Below are 18,933 nucleotides of genomic sequence, written 5' to 3'. Positions count from 1 at the left end.
CATTGTTGAGACAGTCATAGACTATAGAAATTTTTAAAGTTGTACTGAATCAATTTTGCATTATATTCTTACAAGTTTATGGGGGCCAGGGAGTGGGATGTGGTAGTTTGAATGTAATTGGCACCCATAAGCACATAGGGAATGGCACTATTGGAAGATGTGGCATTTTTAGAGTAGCTGTAGCTTTGGTGGAGGAAGTGTGTCACTATGGAGGTGGGATTTTGACATTTCCTTCATTCAAGGTATCAGCCAGTGTCTCAGTTCACTTCCTGTTCCCTGCGGGATCAAGATGTAGCTTTTTCTTCATTCTCATCTCCTTCTCTAGCACAATGTCTGCTATGTCCTGCTATGATGGTAATGAACTAAACCTCTGAAGCTGTAAGTCACTCAATTAGATGTTTTCCTTATGAGAATTGCTGTGGTCATGATGCTTTTTCATGGCAATAGAAATCCTAACTAACACTGGTACAAATGAGGTAAGCAACATTTTTCTTCCTGTCTTCTTCGATATATCTACTTTTATCTTTAAGACAAAATGATATACTTTTACCTAGTTTTCTTAGCACCTATGAAGGCAGTAAATCACACTGCAAAAAAGAACCATGAAGGAGGAGCATAAGACGTAGCAAAGGGTGAAAGGGAATCAACCCTTCTTCATTCCGACTCAAGGGCACATCTCTATCCACCCACACATCTTTCTACTCCTGGTGTACCTCTTGACAGAGCACCTTATATCCTTATAACTCATCTCTTCAGAGTGGGTAGAGGTTCTAGCTCAATTTTTAATCTGCTGGGACCTTTCAGAATTACTTTTTATCATAATTAGAATAAAATGCAAAAAATCCTCCAACATGCATAGCCTTGAACATCTGAGTTTTTTTTTTTCTGTGCTGCTAACCTCCAACACTACCGCATATTCCTTCAACCAAGGTGCTTTTCAGAAAATTGGTGTTTCATAAACACCTGGGGCTTATGCTTACCTTTTGCCTTCCACTTGCTTGTCCTTCCATGTGAGACTACAGATCTGACCATTCTGTGTTAAGTTAACTGGTGTGTGATCCTACACTGCTTTACTTCTGACTTCAGTACATAGGCTTTTCCTAGGTTTCTCTCATGGGAGATCATGTCTGTCTTGTTCAATAACGTTTGCTTTTTACTTAAAAAATTAGAAGAAAATTATTAAAGTATTTATTATCTAAGTAAATAATGGTTCTCATTAACTAAATTGTGATTCTTTTTTAGCTAAATTATTTTTTGCATTAAAGTATTATTTTTTAAAATGATAATAATTAGAATGAAATTCTGTTTTCACACACTAACAATACTAAAAAAAATCAATAAATTATCAAATTAAATAAGACATTAAGTCTGGTATCAATATTCAGAAATTGACTGTGGCATGAAAAGTTGAGCATAAAATTTAAAAAGCACTATGCAGCAGTAAATTAGATATGGTCAAAGATTTTAAGGCTGGGGAAGAAGCTCAGTATTAGGGTGCTTGCCTAAAATATTCAAGACACTAGCTTCTATTCACTGCACTAAAAGAATATTGTTAAATGTGCTGGGGCTATAATAAAGTGAATCAGGGTACAAGGGCCCATTTCATGGATTATCTCAGTGTTGCTATTTCAACTTACTGCATTTTCTTTTAGAAGGCAAAATATCTTGTGGCCAATCACATAAAAAACCAACTAAACAAGTGATGAAGAAAAATGCTGGTAATTAGGAGATGGGAGAGTCCTGGGGAAACCAGATGGTGTGGGGAAAAGGGTAAGAAAGAGTTAGGGGAGGTGCAAAGAATGTTTGAAATGAGGGATGCTATCAAGAAACCTGAGCAGAATATATATATATATATATATATATATATATATATATATATATATATATATATGTGTGTGTGTGTGTATGTATGTATATATATGATGTATGTGCTCCAAATACTGACCTAAACTTCAACTTCAGTGTATGGGGAAGACTTCTCCTATAACCAGTTTTTCTCCACTTTGGTCCCTCCGTGCTTCATCAAAAATAGACCTCTAGTTGTCATACTTGGCCTGCTGCCCTTGGGTCCCAAACATCTGTGCTTTCGCTCAGCCACCACTGTGATTCTTGCAAAAGCAGCTGGTTATGTTTTGTTTTTGTAGTGTGGTTATTCTGTGTACTTTTACAACCACTGTACTAAAAATAACGACAATATTTCTATTTAAAAGTCATATCTTCCTAAAAAATGAAGGAAAGAAAATGATAATTTGTGCCAAAATTATCCTTTGAGTCTAGTAAAACTGCCATTCAGGATAAATTTAAGTGTATCTTATTTTGAAGTCTTTAAAGAAAGAAAACAAATCTAATTAAAGTAAAAAATTGCCAGTAATTTAATAGCATATATCTTCTTGTATAGTTAGTCTCCTGTAGTTACCCTAATTCTGGACAAGTAATAGCTTATTTGGTTCTTTTAAGTGGAGTTTCTACCTCATAAAAGTAACAAGAACATAGCAACTTCAGATACAAATACAGTGAAACTCCCTGGGAGATTTTGGTAAGTTCTAGTAGGCATTGACTACAATGTAGAAATGGCAAGTTTCCCATGAGGTTTCAACTTTTTAGTAAGGATCCATATAAGTTCTTAAAACATTGTGAATGAAAGCTTTGAAAATCACTTACGGACCTTGAGATGTGTTTGTTCTCCAAAGCACCAAGGACTCGGTGGAGAGTCTGTTTTAGCACACTGTCTTCTCAGGCCATTAGTGAAACAAATATTCTTGTAATATCTAAATGAGCAACTTGAATCCTGATCATGCTGCAGATAATAAGAATGTGTATTCTTTTCATATAGTTCTGAGAGATCCTGATATTATGCTTATACATTTGGCTTGTTATTTTTCATCTCTCATATCAATTTTTTAAGTGCAGTTGACGGGCTTCATATTGATTATTCTAGCCAACCTTTTATTAACTCACATTTTCTCCCAGTATATCAGGTCTACTTATTCTAAGTATGTAAATACAAAAAACTTTATTCTACAAATCCAGAAAAAGAGGGAATCATTAGACCTGTGGTTGAATCCTTAGCCATTAGGGAAATGCAAATCGAATCTATTTGAGATTCCTGAGCCCTGTCAGAAGGGCTAAGATCAAAACCACAACTCATGCTGGAGAGGATGCGGAGCAAGAGGAGCACTCCTCCATTGCTGATGAGAGTGCAAACTTCTATAACCACTTTAGAAATCCATATGGCAGAAAATTAGAAATAAATCTAACTCAAGCCACATCTATACCATTCTCGGGCATATACTCAAAGGAATCTTGCTCAACTATGTTAATAGCAGCTTTATTTGTAATAACCAGAACCTGGAAACAACCTAGATGCCCCTAATCCAATAAACAGATAAAGAAAATGTAGTACGTTCACACAATGAAGTATAATTCAACAGTAAAAATAACGGCACTATGAAATTTGCAGGCAAATGGATGGAACCAGAACAAATCATTTTGAATGAGGTAACCTAGACCCAGAAATACAAACATGGTATGTATTCACTTATAAGGGGATATTAGCATTAAGTAAAGGAAATTCATGCTACAATCCTCAGACTCATACAGGTTAGGTGATGGGAGAACTCAAGAAGAAATGCATGGGTCTCCCTGGGAAGGGGAAATAGAATAGATTTTTCAGATAGACTTGGGGCAGATGGGACGGGAATAGGAGGGATCAGGCAGGGTTGTGTAGGAGGGAGAGAGTACTGGATGAGATTACTGGAAATGGAGTAAGGGCCATTTGAGGGGTGATAAAGAAACCTAGTATAATGGAAATTCCCTGGAATCTGCAAGAGTGATCTAGGGAAGTCTCCTAGTCATGGGGACTATGGAGCCAGAATAAGCTATCTTTCATAATCAGGCATGGCTCCCAGCAGAGAGAAAGGGGCATTAACTCAGCCACAAAATATTCGACCTACAGTCTGTCCTGTCTGCAATATGTGCTGCGATAGATAATGCAGTGCAGGACTTGTGGGAGTGGGCAACCAATGACTGATCCAACTTGAGACGCACCATACCTGAGAGGAAATCCATGCCTGACACTGTTTGGGTGGTCAGTTATCAGAGACAGGACATCCAGAGACCCAAGATAGCACCAAACACAACTAGAAACAAAAAAGTCCATGAAATTGATATTCATAGATTGATGCCTCACCCAAGTGTTGTTAGAAGGTTGTCATCCATCAACTGATGGAAACAGGTGTAGAGACCTTCAGCCAAACACAAGGCAGGGCCAGGGGACCTCTGCAGAAGAAGAGGATGAAGAATTGTAGAAGCCAGAGGGGTCAAGGACACCACAAGTACACAGTCCAAAGAATCAACTAAGAGCTCACTGGGGTTCACAGGTAATGAAGCTACAAACATGAACCCTGTATGGATCTGAACGAGGTTCTCTTCATATAAGTTATGGTACCAACTTGGTGTTCTTGTGGGAGTTCCAATAGTAGGAGTGAGGGTCTGTCTGACTCTTCCGCCTGCTCTTTGGAGCCTTTACCTCCTACTGATTTGACTAGTCTAACCTTGATATGAGGGTTGGTGCCTAGGCCTACTGTACTTTGTTATGTGGGGAGGAGAAACTGTTGTTAGGATGCAATGCATAAGAAAAGAGTAAAATAAAATATTTTTTTTTAAAAAAAAATTGTAGTTGGTGGGGTTAGGAGAATCATACCAGATTAGGAAGTCACCATTTTTGAGTTTACTTCTTATACATAGTCACACAGAATTTAACAAAATTGACAGTTTTCTTCATGCTTCATCTGTACAAAGACTGCTGGGGTTCAAATACTCTACATTGTGTTTGAAAAGTTCTTGTGTTTAGTTCACTATCGCTACTCTTTTTCCTTGACCATTCATCTCTTCTTCAACTCCTACCTCAGCAAAATTGAAACAACAACAAAAAGTAAAGGCAGAAAAAAACAAAAGAAAAAAAAGTCAAACAAATGTACCAAGAAGCAAAACACAATATAAAACACACAATAGCATGATGTTTTTGAACTTACCTATTTAAACTGAAATTATCTTTCTATATTAATGAGAACAAATATAAAGTTCATTATGCCAAGCAGTTCGTTAGGTTTATCTGAGACATCACATTAAAATGTTGCTCAGGATTTGCTTTTCATAATGAAAACATACCATTTTTTTTAAAGGAATTTTTTTCTGAAGCTAGAAAGAAGACTCGGGGCTTGACTGTGTGCTGCTCTTACAGATAACCAGAGTTTGGTTCCCAGCATGCACTTTGGACAACTCACAGCAGCCTGTCAATGGATACCAGGTTACCTGTGTTTGAGCCTCTTCCACCTTGTCTGAAGGTCAGAGAATTTGAGGTTGTTGAAAGTTGTTGACAAAAAGGTAGCTTCACACCTTGACCTAGGATGTGGCTACTTGGTGTCTTGCATATTAAGATGGCCCATACAGGTAGATCTACTCCCTTCTTTGTATTGGGGTATAAAAAAATGCATGGAAAATTAAACATGGGAAAACTCAGGAACTCAGAACTCAGTGTGCAGGCCCCGAGTGGCCCTCCTGATACTATCTATGTCTCTGTGATTCATTCTTATCTCTGTTCTTCTTACCTAACTTTACTAATCCTAATGCCCTTACTCTGGAACGTGCAAACCCGTTGTGACTAGCAGCCTGGCAAAAGTCACGCCAAAAAAATGACTCCTGACAGTACACACACACACACACACACACACACACACACACCATAAACAAAACTAAAATGAAATTTAAATATAAAACAAATAAAAGAGTCATTTTGCTCCCTAACACAAATCATGTACTACCACTAATAAAGAAATTTCTGGAACTTTGTTTTTATCTTGAAATATTTCTCTAGCCATGACGAATAGTGTGTTTTCTTCTTCTTAACTAAGAATACACCAGGGGTGATGTGCAGACAAATGCAGAATGGTGAACACAGAGTGTTGAGTGATCCAGAATCTGTTTTGCTTCACACATTTGCACAGCCCCAGCTCTGAAGAATTCTCGACACTGCCTGTTCATCAGAATCATCTGAAAAGTTATTAAAACTCCCAATGTGGAGGCTCTAGGCCAGACCTATAAATCAAAACTCTGAGACTGTGACCTCTGCATCAGTAGTTTTCACAGCTCCCCAGGTGATTTCTTTATGAAGCCAAATTTGAGAATGGCTGGGCTTCAGAACACTGGAGTCCATATAACCGTGGCTGGGTAATGGCCAGCCATTTTTTGGTATTGTCAACAGTACTTAAGAAACCATGCCAAGAGTCACTTGGGAATGGGAGCGTCAGAGAGCTTGCCCATCCAAGATCTCTTGGGAGAATAAGAATTATTCCTTAGAGAATGACTGTCATCCCTGGAGTGTATGAAGTAAATAAGACTTAAGAAAGCTCTCAAAAATCAGGCAGTAGAGGTTTCGGAATGGACAGAAGATGGTTGCATTTTTCTTTAAATTGAATCTCTTTCTCTGAACTATATCACAAACATTTGAATAAATATGCTGTCATTTTTGTTTTTGCTTTAGTGTTTTCTTTTTGTGGCATGGAGAGAGCCACAGTCATATGATCTTAGAAACCAATTCTGTAAGAACCCATTTATACCCAATAAACACTTGCTTTGCTTTGTAACGATTTGAAATAAAATTTTATCTGTTGTATCTGAATTCAAAATTCCCCTGCACCCAATGAACAATATAAGTAGTATTTACTAAATTTATGTTGGAATATAAAGAAATGGGGTTAATATGATTATTCTCCTTTGCAATAATCTAAAGTATGTGCTGACATTCAACTAACTTTTTCTCTAAATATGATTATTTTCTAAAACTTGGGCACTCTGCGTAAATATGTAGTGAATTCATATTGATGTTCTCAAAGAGAGTCTCTTAATTGTGGTTTAGTGGTTTCCTATTATGATTATTAAGTAGAAACAGACTAAAGTAAAAAGAGTAGACAGATAAATTTATCATAGTCTTGGGCCCACTACTTGTACAAAAACTGAACTAAACCATTGGGAAGCAGAGTAATATGAAATAAAAACTGTTAGGAGTGGGAAGAATGCATTGAATGAAGTATTTTATTCAATCTTGTCAGTCAATGTTTGCTTGAGGGGTAGGAGTTAGACCAAATATATAAAAATAGATTCTTCTGAGAATCTGTAGGGATGGACAAAGATTTATCTGTATGGTAAGCAAAGAAGAGAGAAAATAAACAATATTCAACCATCTGTCTGATCAAAGAAGAATTGGCACGCTAGACAAAGGACAGACATGGGGAAGATGGTGGCAGTAGAGAATTGTGGTTGATGTTTTGCAAAGCAACTTTGGTCTAAGGATATTTGTATTTGAATTATAGCCTGTCACTTTGTTCCAAAATTTTGAAGATCTCTCTATCCTTCAATTTCTGATCTGTAAGTTAAGTTTATGTGAAATACTCTGCTATTTGTGCATATACTTGTGTGTCTAATGGACTTTTATCAGTGCTCACTGAACAATAGTGTTTGCTATTGTTATAAGTAATGTACTAATTATTGTAAATAATGTTGTAGCTATACTAGTAAATATTTCTTATTGATGTGGAGTAATGAGCTTTGATATATTAGCAAAAGGTTATGATATCAAATGTGGAGAAGGATAGAATGTGATATTGATTATACATACCTAATTTGAGATTAATATGTGACAGTTAAGGTTATCACCTCCTGAGGCCAGAAGGTGACTGTTTGACATTTATAGTGGTTGTTTGTCTCTTTTTACATCTCCCCTCTCTCATTTCTCTTTACCCCCACCCCTCTCTGTCACTCTTGCAAAAGGAATAAAGAATTCATTGGTGAAAGCAAAGCTTATTGTCTATTGTGACATATATCCTAATGTGGAATCAAAGACTAGGGCCATGTAAGATTTGTAGTTAATAGCACAAAGGAAGGATGGCTGAAATCTGCTCCTGCTTTGAATAACCCCAGTTACACATCTCTAGGAAAATGGCCTGGGGGACCTTTGAGAGCCAGCCACTTCAACTGTCTGTATCTGTATGATAGAAAGAAGTACACATAGTCTCCTAAATCTAGGACAGGTACATATGAGCAAAGATAAATGGACTCAATAGGATGTATGTACATGGGGCACATATATTTACATATACCAATATAAATATGGAACAATAGTAGTTAAAGGAGAGCATGAATCTGAGAGAGGAAGAGAGAGGGCAGGAGTGCAGTAGATGTATGTATGTATGCTCATGTATGAAATTCTAAAATAAGATAAATGTAAACAAAATATAAAACTGTTTTTGGGAGCAGAGTGAGTACAAAGTATTTTTCCATCAAGAACACAACCAATCAAATACGTCTAGCAAAAAAATACAAATGTAGTTCTGTTAACACAATGCTTCAAAGTTAATCTTTCTCCAACACAGGAATGGGGCCTGACCTAAATCCAGTTCCTGCACCTGGAAGTTTTGGGAGTCTGTAATCTGGAAGCTGGGAATAAAAGAAAAAAAATGAACAGATCATAATCTTGCTAAATGCTGAGTCTACTATGGGAAAAGTTGATGAAAGATGAAGGAAAATAAATTTGAACTAATAAAATATTGTCTAATATAAAAATCTTACCACAATTCGTACTGTAATATCACAACATTCTCATAATTCCAAACCCATAGCATATTTCTATGTATATACAGAAAATTAATTTAAGTAAAGACTAGACATATGTTCTTTTGGCTTCTTCTACAATGTTCTTCTAACAGATTAATCAGTTTAGATTAGCTTACATATGAACTAACATGGAACCCTACTTGGCGCTCACATTTAAAATCACTTTGCTCTCTCTATCCTGTCTATGATTATTTTTTATTCATTCATATCCTTTAGTACTACTTGTAGAATAATAATTTGCTCATCCTTAGCACCGTTAATTCTGCTTTTAAGAATTCTTTGGGTCTTACACAATCTTAAAACAAAGGCAATAATTTTTAGTTAATTTGATTTAAAATGGAAGCAACAGCTTCCACTTAATAAGGATAAGTTTAATAAGGATAAGTAAAATTCAGTTTAATAAGGATAAATAAATCAAAATTATTTGTCTATATAGTACTTTGAAGCGATTTTGTAGTTTGAGTTACTGGATGTCATAGGCCCTATGGTATAACCTGCTGTTGATATTTTGCTCAATGGTTATTTTGTCAATTGCCCTCCCAGTATTTACTTTCATACTCACAGATTTCAGCTACTTGCAGTCTTGGTCAGGGAAGATCCTTTTTGTACAGGGAGGTATGCAATGCTGAAATTAATTTAAGTCCTGAGAATGAAAGATTGTGTATTCCTCCTTAAACCAGACATAGTCTCAACCACTGCCCGCGTCCACCACCAAGCCTCTGGAAATGTCCTAAAACAGGAAACAGAGATAATACAGAGCCAAAGGACGGGGAGAAGTGCTATGAAAGACAAACTTCCAGACTTGGCATGGTTACTACATTTGTGAACTTATAAAGATATGGTCTCCTACCCAAAGGCAGAACAATATCAACCAGCCAAAATTCTGGAAGAGATGGGGGAGGGGCTTTTTAGGCCTCAGCCCTTACTGAGATGTTATTGGCATTGATATCTGCTAAGTCAGCTAAAGACAGCTGTTCTTGAATGTGTGGTAGATTTTACATACTCCAGTAAATTACTTTATACTATATTCCTATGGGAATCACTAGTTGAACATAGGGGATTAGTTTTTTGTTTTTTTTTTTTTAAAGAGAGAATGTGCAATTGGGAAGAGATTGGATTGGAAGAATTTAGGGCAAGTTAAGGGGGAAATAGGAGCCAATATGATCATGTTTCATTGTGTATATGTAGAAAATTTTTAAAAAGATTGAGAAAAACAATCAAATCAATTAAAAGATTATAGGGTATGCACCATGCTTTGAATACTTTGTATTAGTGTTTTCAGTCTTCTCATTTTATTAGATCTATTTATTCATTTAGAAAGCATGTATTGAGTGTTTGATGTGATCCAAAAATTATTTCTGGCACTGACGGCTGTAAAGAAAAAAAAAAGAGTCAAGGACAGATATTTATTTACTCCCTATCTAACATAACAGACAGGGGCTAAGGAAGTAATTACTCAAGTACATTTAATTGCTACCGCAATAACTGAGCAGAAGAATAAGCAGAGAGTTTTACTGAGTAAATGTAGAGAGATAAAAATCTGGTTTGAGAGATGAGAGAAGGCTTTTCTGGGATGACGATGTTTAGAAGTAGATTCGGAGCTGTATGCAGTGTTAGAGGGCATGTTGGGGCAGGCTGGGGATGAAGAATTTCAAGAGAATGAAGAGTAGTGGAAGGGGTGGATGTGCAGCCCTGGCGACTTGCTGCTGCTGTGTAACGTGTGCTGAGGGTCGACATCCTGATTTCAGGCTTCTTCAGCCTGGAAAGTGAGGCTGTGCAGTTTGTATGCATTACTCTGGCACACTATAAATTTTACAGAGTCTGTTGTCTCTTTCACTAACTTTTGCTCAACCGTCGCTCTGCCAGTGGCAAGGATATAAAAGACAAATGTTTGTTCTTTTATTAGCAAAGCACATTGCTAGTTTAAGAATTACAGTGTGAAATAATTGGTCTTAAGGAAATACATAGTTTTACTTATGCACAATATCTTACTATTTCTCAAGCCTCTACTGTATGCAAGGCCCTTACTTTCTACAATCAAGCTTTGTGTGTACAATAATCATACATATCTATAGATACATCTAGATAGTTATATACATAGATACTTTTTAATGAATGAAATTAGAGAGACATTCAGTGGACTTAATTTTCATCTGGGAAATGCCACTACACCATATTTCACTTCTAGACCAGCAATGACAGAATGGACTTCTGCCAGGATCTGGAGGTATTCAGGTCACGTTACTTCTGCATCACTTGAGACCCTTCTATTTGAATAGTCTTGGCCTGTTTTAAAGTCTTTAGTTCTCCTCTGTGTATATTAGAAGGATGCTTAGCAACCTGTGGCTGCAATATTTCTGAATGTCTTGGGTCACTTTCAGTGAATATCAATTTAAACAGCTTTCGTATTAAGGTTGATTTACAGCTTTTCATTTAAAACAAGGCCAACACAGGCCTTTCTGGGTGCAGAGGAATCATTCCAATCCTCTCTTTCTCATTTGTTTACCAAATTTCTGCCCACAAATTTTAGAATTGTGTGACAAAGGTGAGCACTCCCCATCTCACAGCCTTATGTGTTTATCCTTCTCACAAGTTCAAAAGGGTTGGCATCCTGATCTGTTTTGAGCATCCCTGAAAAGATTTTGTTCTATCCTTTTAGCTGTTTCAGAAAGGAGAAGAAACCAAGCATTTATTTATGAAGGATCTTTACTGCAAATTCAGTCTTTAACATTTTGGCATAAAATAAACCAATGGTCCTTGATTAAAAAAGTCATTATTAGAATATTGTCATATGTGTCTGAAAAATTAAAGAGGGTTTGGTATATTTATTTAATTAACAGATTAGTTTTTTAAAGATTTATTTATTTGTTATGTATATACAATATTCTGCCTGCATGTATGCCTGTACACTAGAAGAGGGCATCCGATTCCATTATAGATGATTGTGAGCCACCATGTGGTTGCTGGGAATTGAACTCAGGACCTCTGGAAGAGCAACCAGTGCTCTTAACCTCTGAGCCATCTCTCCAGTCCCAACAGATTAGTTTTAAGATAAAATTATAGTGATGTCATCCCACCATAAGTATGCCAAGATATTGTTAGATCTAGATTGATGCCACGCTGCAAGAAAGAGGTGGTGATAGAGAAACAGAAGTAACAGGACAGACAACAGACTGTAGTGAGCCATGGTGGCACATGTTTGCAATTGCAACACTAAGGATGCTGAGTCATGACAACTGCAGGTTTGAATCTAGGCTGTGATACACAGTGAATTATGGCCCAGTTAGGACTGTGTAGTAAGAATCTGTCTCAACCACCACAATAAAATAAAAATAAAAATAAAAAAGGAAGATAAAGTCACCCGTATCTTCTATGACTTTAGTGTGGCCTTGGACAGCTTTTTTTCTCCCCAGAAGTGAGTTTTCATCATCAGTAAAATGATAGAGTTGTGACTAAGTAATTCTTTTTTTATTGATTTTATTGAGCTATACATTTTTTTTTCTGCTCCTCTCCCTTCCTTTCCCCTCCCCATTGGCCCTCTCCCATGGTCCCTTTGCTCCTAATTTACTCAGGAGATATTTTTTTTCTACTTCCCATGTAGATTAGATACATGTATGTCTCTCTTAGGGTTCTCATTGTTGTCTAGGTTCTCTGGGATTGTGAATTGTAGGCTGATTTTCTTTGCTTTATGTCTAAAAGTCACTTATGAGTGAGTACATGTGATATTTGTCTTTCTGGGTCTGGGTTACCTCACGCAAAATGATGTTTTCTAGCTCCATGCATTTGCCTTCAAATTTCAAGATGTCATTATTTTTTTTCTGCTATTATATACTCCATTATATAAATGTACCACATTTTCCTTATCCGTTCTTGGTCGAGCAACATTTAGGTTGTTTCCAGGTTCTGGCTATGTCAAAAAACGCTGCTATAAACACAGGTGAGCACATGTCCTTGGGGTATAATTGAACATATTTGAATATATACCCAAAAGTGGTACTGCTGAGTCTTGAGGAAAGTTGTTTCCTGATTTTCTGAGAAATCACCATACTAATATCCAAAGGGGCTATACCAGCTTGCACTCCCACCAGCAATGGAGGAGTGTTCTCTTTACCCCACAACCTCTCCAGTGTAAGTTGTCATCAGTGTTTTTGATCTTGGCCATTCTTACAGGTGTAAGATGGAATCTCAGAGTTGTTTTGATTTGCATTTCTCTGATGCTTAAGATTGTTGAACATTTCCTTAAGTGTCTTTCAGCCATTTTAGATTAGTAAACAGAGAACTCTCAACAGGAGAATCTAAGTAATTCTTGAGGATACACTCATGTCATACACTGAAACTTTCCTATTCCTTAAGGAATCTTTGAGGTGAACTCAGAAGATCTAGCAGGTGTGAGTATCATTCATGAAAGTTTTTGATGACTCACAGATGTAAGTCTAAAGAAGAGACTTTCAAAACCAGCCCTCTTTAGTGAGTCAATACAACACTACAATTCTGAACCCCAAGCATTCCCTTACGAGATGTTTATACAAATATGCATCAGGAGTAGATGAAGGCTTTGTGATGGCAATTAGAGGAGTCACTAGTTCGGTTACAGGGGCAGGCCAGTTCAGGCACCTTCTCCACTATGGTTAGGAGTCTTAACTGGGGTCATCCTTGTGGGTTTGTGGTAGTTTTCCTGGCACCAGGTTTCTTCCTAATCCCATAATTCCCCCTCTTTCATTATTCTTGCCTTCCATCCCTCTCCCAACTCGACCACCCTGATCCCTCATGTTCCCATTCTCCATCCCTTCCCCTCTACTCCCTACCTCAACCCCATCCCCAGTTTACCCAGGATATCTCATCTATTTCCTCTTCCCACAGAGATCCATGAATCCCTCTTAGGGTTCTCCTTGTTACCTAGCTTTTCTGGGAATGTGGATTGTAGCCTGGTTATCCTTTGCTTTACATCTAGCATCCAGTACCTGATGGAAGCAGATTCAGAGATCCACAGGCAAGCACTGAGCTGAACTCTGGGAGTCGTGTTGAAGAGAGAGCAGAGGGATTAAATGAGCATGGGAGCACAGAGACAACTGACTTGAGATTTTGGGGGCATGTGGACTCTGGACAGCTAGTGAGCTCACATGTGACCGACCTAGGCCCTCTGCATGTGGGTGACAGTTGTATAGTTTGGTGTTTTGTGGGGCCCCTAGCAGAGGAACCAAGACCTATCCCCGACGCATGATCTGGCTCTTTGGAACCTATTCTCTACGGTGGAATGCCTTGTTCAGTCTTGATGCAGAGGGAAGAAGCTTGGTCCTGTCTCAACTTACTATGCCAACGTGTTGTTGATTCTCATGGGAGGCCTTACCCTATCTGAATGGAGAGGAAAGATGAGTGGATGGGGGTGGGGGATAGACGGGAAGTCGGGAGAGGGATTGGGAAGAGAAGAAGAGGAAACTGTGGTCAGTATGTAAAAAAAAAAAATTAAAAAAGATGAAATAAAAATGAGAAGGCATACATCAGGACTAGAGTTATAGAATATTAACCATCTGGAATAGTATTTGAGGTTATTTTCCACATTTTAAATATTTTGATATTATAAAAGACATTTACCTTTACAGCTTGTCACTTATGACAAGACCAACATGTACCTTCCTTGGTTTAAAAAAATCATTCCAATCCTTTCTCTTAAAATTTATCGCTTTTCTCCCAAATTTCATCAGTGTTACTCAGTAAGAAACAAAAGGGATCCTTTTAAAAGCACTGAGATTTCAGGACTAACTAGGAAATGATTCGGTAAAAATGATTTTATTGCAGAAAATAAATCTGTGAGATGAAGGGAAATATTTATGAGACTCAGAACGGATGTATTTTGCTTTTTATACAGGTATAGCACATAGAATCCACCCACAAAGGTTGTAGTGAGAGTGTCCTCTGTTTTTTTTCTCATAAAATGTCGTAATTATTAAAAATTCATTGGTAGTAGGAAATTGATTCAGATCTGTGGGTGCTCAGCCTGCACAATGTCCCTACTGAAGTAAGTTACAGTCTTTCTTCAAGTTTCTCTGCTACAAGGCCATTGTGTGAGAGCGCTCGTGCTGTGCTATTAATAGCAGTGGGAATTTACACAGAGCTATTACCTCTGCTCCATAAATCACAATTGTTTTTAATCAAAGAACATTAAAATGAGCTAGTTGGCACTGAAGGATAATTCAGCCTAGCAGAGGATTATTTTGTTTAAAAAGAGAAAATTCCCTTGGATTTAGAGTAAATACACTTAGTATTTTAAAGACCTGTTGCTGTGTAGAGGTTAAAATTTGGACCAGAAATTGGGCTGGGGAAAAAAAAAAAACTCTCCAAGTAAAAGTAAAGGGAATGATTCTGAGTTTTAGGAAGGTGGAGAACGTACAACTGAGGAAGGTGAGACTCCCTGCTGCCATTGCAATTCTATTTTAAGCAAATAGTCCCACGGCCAGGATTGTGGCCTCATGCCCTAAAATCATGGGTGACAAAGTGAATTTTATCATACGGCCACATCTACCTTTTTAAAGTTCCTATGTTTGTTATACTTTTCAATTAGCTGAGATTGTTTTTTTATTTAAGCTCAGAGTGTTTTACAAGCCTTAGCATAGCAGAGATCTCTATTAATTCTAAAAACAGACAATGCTAAAATCTTAATCTATTATGTCAAAACAGTATTTCCATGCTGAAATAGTTTGAGTATGTTTGTGAGAATTAAGCGGGTGGGGGGTATTTTATTTATAGGCAACTTCTAGTCTGGCAAGGACTTGGATGATTCAGGGATGCATATTCCTCAGACCCTTAAATTTATGTTTCCCATCTTCTCAGCGCTGCAACTGACTCAGTGGATTAGTTTGCTATATTCTGTAGAAAATAGCATCTGCTTGTTCTACATGAATCACTCAGAAAAGCTAACAATTAGACTGACTAAAGAGAGCCATGATGAGGGTTAGAGAGAGACCTAATGCTAGGGAAATTTCCAGGAATCCACAAGGATGACCCCACCTAAGCCTCAACAATGGCAGAGAAGAGAGGGTGCCTGGACTGACCTCCTATAATCAGATTGGTAACTAACCTAATTGTCATCATAGAACCTTCAGCAAGTAAACTGATGGAAGCAGATGCATTGATCCACTGGAGTCCAGTCGAAGAGAGGGATGAGGGATTATATGAGCAAGAGAGGTCAAGATCGTGATGGGGAAACCCACAAAGAGTTGACCAGAGGTCGTGGGAACCTATGGACTCTGGACAGATGGCTGGGGAGCCTGCATGAGACTGAACTATGCTCTCTACATATGGGTGACAGTTGTGTGGCTTGGTCTGTTTGTTGGGCCCCTGGCAGTGGGACCAGGATCTATCCCTGGTGCATGAGCTGGCTTTTGGAGCCTATTCCCAGTGGGGAGGGGCTTGGTCATGCCTCAATTTGACGTGCCAGGCTTTGTTGCCTCCCCATGGGAGGCCTTACCCGTTCTGAGAAGTGGAAGGGGAGTGGGGTGGAGGAGAAGTGAAGGGCAGAGGGAGCGGGAACTGTGGTTGGTATGTAAAATGAATATTTTTTTTTAAAAAAATGAGCTACTTAAATGCTTCAACAATATTGTGGACGTTGCACAATTTCTTGCAAAGTAGTTACACTTCTACACACTTTTTCTGGCCAAAGATTGCATCAAATTTTCTAACATTTGGAACTGATATGCTTTGTAGCATCTCAAAGGTGCCATCATTTACGGGTGGAACATGCATTTTTTTTTCCTTTTCAGTTTTTCAAAAGTAATTTGATATTTACTTTGTAACTCTATGTAGATCTCATTTGAAAACCATTAATAAGACATATATTGCTTGAAGCCCAATTTCTTAATACCAAGTTGGAATCATTTTTATTTTATTTTATGTAAATGGTAATAAGAAAAAAAACTTTTAAGGTCTGAGAAAAAATATTTCTGATTCTTTATTCTCTTTTCTCAGTGGACTGAATCTAGAATAATATCCTCCTAGTTTTTCTCTCTTCTCTCACCATTGCCAAGACCCAGGTTAGCATCCCGGACTAGAAAATGATATTAACAAGCAGAATGGCAGGAATGATTAGAGTGTACTGACCACTTAATAATTAAACAGATCCTTACCAACCCATGTCAGCTATAGAATATGAACAAATTTACTGCAGATGTAACCTGAAAGTTAGATGTAAATAGGAATTCAAAGAAGTAATAACATTCTCTTAGATAAAAATATCAGTATTTTGAACAAATGGCAGAAAATATGTTTATAGAACTAATAGAATTTCTTTTATCCTTCAAATCCTTATATGTACAAAACAAGAACAAATGTTTCCAAACTTTCAAACTGAGAGTCAAATTAAGTCACCTGTTTCTTCTGACCATCTTGAGGTAAAGGCCACAGAGGCCCAATAGCCCAGTTACAAATATTTAGACAATTTCCAGACATAATCTGCATGACATAGAGTGTCAGCTGATATCTCTGATGCCAAGCTCAATCATTTGGTACTTCTGATGACTTTGAAGTTCACATGAATTTAATAGTTTTCAATTGGATGGAAGACATCAAGGACACAGGGCCATCTTAGCGCAATAGGACTTGCATCCCTATGAAGCCACAGAGACTGTGACAGCATGTGGAGGACCTGCATGGGTCGAAGCCAGATGGGGTCCTGGAGCTAAGAGCTGGTACACTGGATATGCAAACCATACCTGAGGGCAGGCCCTAGGCACAGCAGTAAGTAGGTAGCCAACACAATAAATTCAATAGTATTTTTAGACCTTTTTTGTTTCATAATGCTTTGTGTGAATATTTTTTTAAATTGTACAGTTCTTTTGCTTATATATTATGGTCTCCACTTTGGTGTGTGTGCCTGATCCTGTGTATGTGAATGTAAGCGTCTCTGCAGCTAGCTGTATTTCTTGTGCTTTTTCTTTGGCTCTTCCCCCTCTGCTTGTTTACTTGTTTTGTCCTTCTCTTATTTTTTGTTGATTTTATTTTATCTTATCTCACTTTTTTTGTTATATTTTAGTTGCTTGTTCTTTCTCTAATGAGAGAGAAAGAAAGTGTTTGGATTTGGGTAGGTGAAAAGGTGGGGAAAACCTAGGAGGACCTGCGGGAGGGAAAAATTGTAATCAGAATATATTTTATAAAAAATATCTCTTTTCAATTAAAGAAAAAAGCAAAGGAAGTATCATATTTCATGACACATTATAACTGTATGAAATTGGTTTTGTTTGTGCCAAAAAACAAGATTTTATTACTGTAATCCATGTTTGTTATTTATATATGGATTATGAACAAATAAGATTTTATTACTGCACGTCCATGATTGTTATTTGTGTATGAACTATGAACAAATAAGATTTTATTCCTGTACATCCATGATTGTTATTTGTGTATGGACTATGACTGTTTTCGTTATGCAGGGGAAAAAGAGAGGTACTATCAAAGAATGGCATGTCAAAAGTTTCTACATGGCTCTTTGTAGATAAAGTTTGCTGTTAACTTAGAAACCATGCAAATTATGCATCTTTTCCTAAGTCAGAAGGACAATATTTTCAATAACAGCACCCCTCCCATTTTAAATTAGGGGTTATCTTAATTTTTCTTCATGGTTTCTTAATTGAAACCGTAATAGATTCACATGCAACTATAAGAAACAACAAAATATTTCATGTATGTGTTGCCCAGCTTCTCCAAATGATAACATTGTGTGAAATTTTATAGCCCTGTGATATCAGACAACTAAGATATGGACAGCGATGCCATCAATTCCATTCTCATTTGCAGCAACATTCATTATACAGGTAGGAATGAGCATGTGTGCTTAAGTACATACTAATAGATCCTTCTCTTTATGTATTCATTAACATTAATTTACTATGTGTGTATTTGTGCCATAGCACACATGTGGAACAACTTACAAGAGTCATTTCTTTCCTTTCACCATATGAGCTTCCGTGATCCAACTCAGTCCAGCAAGCCTGGTGTAAGGAATAATTCAAAGTAATGCTGTCATCAAAATGCAAAAGAGCCCAACAAAAACCTGCACTGCCTGCAGCAAAATTCAGCATGCAAACGATCTGAGACAATGGCAAAGAAGAAAGAAATGAATACAGTGTCTGCATCCAACAGGAGAAATATTGGCACAATAAAAGAGAAAACAGGGTTGAGGTAGAAGAGACAAGAGGTGATGGGACATGTGCAGAAGAGGGAGAGAAAGAGGGGAAAAGAGTAAAGTAGGGATGGAAATGAAAATATGGGTGG

This window comes from Microtus oregoni, unplaced genomic scaffold, assembly GCF_018167655.1.
Source record: "Microtus oregoni isolate MIOR12 unplaced genomic scaffold, Mior012 000030F_ref0000283, whole genome shotgun sequence".
NCBI classification, from domain to species: domain Eukaryota; kingdom Metazoa; phylum Chordata; class Mammalia; order Rodentia; family Cricetidae; genus Microtus; species Microtus oregoni.
Note: the sequence above shows the minus strand (reverse complement) of the source record.